The 2,624-nt window shown below is 40.1% G+C and overlaps 1 long non-coding RNA gene across 1 annotated transcript in view; it reads right to left on the reverse strand.

The window, feature by feature from the left end:
- Positions 1-301: 301 nt before the first annotated feature.
- LOC121922637 overlaps positions 302-2,624 on the reverse strand; it is a 12,331-nt gene continuing 10,008 nt past the window's right edge. The window contains exon 5 of the long non-coding RNA XR_006102206.1: positions 302-1,618. This is a non-coding gene — a long non-coding RNA (uncharacterized LOC121922637). The remainder of the gene's footprint in view (positions 1,619-2,624) is intronic.

Below are 2,624 nucleotides of genomic sequence, written 5' to 3' on the forward strand. Positions count from 1 at the left end.
GTGTCTTCCTATATGACAGGGGGGTGGACTGAATGGCTCTTGTTTTCTCTTCTAGTTCTATGATTCTATATTTCTATGATTCTATGAACTGCTTTAAAGTGGTTATTCTTTCTTGTGCTAAAGGGAATGGTCATACTGGCTATTTTTGTCTGCCACTTAATATAGGCATGCGTTATTTTCCCTGAGATTTTTGCCCTCTTTCTGTTGATTCTGTCTTTCTGTGATGAGATTGTATCTCTTAGCAGAGTTCAGGTTTCAGCCTCAGTATCCCCATTCCTTCATTGTCAAGTGTTAACAGACAGGATATGCAGGTCATGCAGCTATTGCTGTAGGTGAGCCCCTTTTGGCATGGAAGAAATGACTTCAGCTTGGATTGCTCAGTCTTTGTCCCATTTGTTTAGGGTGGGGGACATAAAGGACATTTCAGCACTCAAAGAGATAAGTTCTCATTCTCCAGAGCAGTTGAAAATGAACAATAGTTTTAGAAGAAAATTTTATTAAAATATTAGGAGTGAAATCTTTCAAGCAATTGTAGCAATCTACAGGGCAGTACCTAGGAAAGCTCCATGTCAGTACCTGGCTCCAACCAGCAATAAATCTTAACTGAAGCATTTGATAACTCTTGGTCAACACTACCCCTTTCTGGGCTCCACTCCTTCCCCTCTAGTGAAAAGTCTTAAAGGGCAAAGCAGCTGACTTTGAACCTAGCAATCCTCTGTCTCTGCATGAGTTCATGCAGGGTACTGTCAAGAACTGCTATTTTCCCCAAGAGTTCAGTGAATGAGTCTTCTGTATTGCAAACAGCAAACACTTTTTTCCCAGAAAAACCTTGGGTATTAACAGGAAGATGGCATTGTTAACTTGAAAAAACATTGGTGTTAACAGAAAAATGGCATACAGAAGTGGCAATGTTCCCCAACATTGGCATAAAATTAATAATGTCCTGCCCTAGCATTTCATAGGCTTCATCTGAATTCAGTTACTAATTAAAACATACCAACCCTTTCTTCCATACCCCCCATACTCCCCCAATCCCATCCTGTTCTCATTTCCAATTTTTGTTTCCCACCAACAGATTCTGAGAAGTTATCCCTTCCACACATCTACACATTCCTGCATCAGGTCGCTGAGATATTTCAGGCTCAGGCATCCTTTACTTCGCAGTGCTGCTACAGCCTGCTATCTCCTCTGCAGGCATCACTGGTTTGTTTCTTCATCACCAGGTCTTTATTCAAGCCTTTCCTTGATCTCCAAGGGCATAATATGAGGGAATATCATAGGAGAGTTGTAACAGATTCTCAAAACTAACTGTTCACTGGAGTTGTATGGTCAGATGTTCTTTGCTTGTATATTCTGCAGGGGTAGAGTAGTTGACCACTGCAAGATCTCTTCCAACTCTATGAATCCCTGACCTTGAGATTGCTGTCCAAAGATAGCAACAACAAGGAAAAAGAAAGAGCTGGTAATTACTATTAAGATTGCCTAGTCCAGCTTCCAAGCTATTAAACTATTTTAAGAAAAAGTAGTTGCTTTTTAGAAACCTGGCATTGAAATGACTCCTCAAATATATCATCAGTACAGTAGTTTGGTGGTGGTGTTCTTTAACACCAAATGAAATCTATGGAAAGAGGTAGAACAAAATACAGTTTTGCAATATATCCTGAAATAGTTCTTAATGGCTTATGCTATTTGGAAACATAACCTTGAGAGAACAAGCAGGAGTGATTTGGGGATGCTTTAGCCTCCAAATTCTTTGCCATAAACAGCAAACAATATAGGCATGATCCAGCCAAAGGAAAGTGCTTTTCAGGCTGCAATTCAACACACACTTTCTTGGGAGTAAGTTCCACTGAGCCCAGTGGGGCAGACATGTGAGGAGGCACACTTAGGTTTGTACTGTAAGATATGATTATTTCAGTAGGAGAAATTTAAGCCCATGCTGAATTTTCCCATGAAAAACAAAAGGAACCAAACTGAAATCGCTTAAATATAGCTCTATAATATGGGTAGTGAGCCATATTGGTGTAGTGGTTTGAATGTTGGATATAGGTTGCTGCCACATTGCAGAATTAATACAGTTTGATGCCACTTTAATTGCCATGGTTCCATTGTAGGGAATCCTAGGATTTGTGGTTTGTTATGGCACCAGAGCTCTTTGGCAGAGAAAGTTAACTATCTCATAAAACTACAGATCCCAGAATCCCATAGCATTGAACCATGGCAGTTAAAGTAGTGTCAAACCACATTAATTACACTGCAGAAATAATGCAGTTTGACACCACTTTAATTATCTTGGTTCCATCCTACAGAACCCTAGGATTTGTAGTTTTGTCAGGCACAGAGAAGGTTAAATACCTTGTAAAACTACAAATCCCAAGATTGCATAGCATGAAGCTTCAACATTTAAAGTTATGTCAAGCTTCATTATTTCTGCAGTGTAGATGCACCCTATGACTCCAGGAGACCAGGGTTTGAATCCCTGCTCCACCAGAGAAACCTGCTTTGTAATCATGGGCATGTGACACACTCTCTTTCTCACACACACTCAGCCAAAGAGAAAGGCAACAGCAAACCCCCTCTTGTCAATAAATCTTCTTAAGAAAACCATATGAGGAAGTCTCCAT

This window comes from Sceloporus undulatus, chromosome 1 (genome assembly GCF_019175285.1).
Source record: "Sceloporus undulatus isolate JIND9_A2432 ecotype Alabama chromosome 1, SceUnd_v1.1, whole genome shotgun sequence".
Lineage (NCBI taxonomy): Eukaryota > Metazoa > Chordata > Lepidosauria > Squamata > Phrynosomatidae > Sceloporus > Sceloporus undulatus.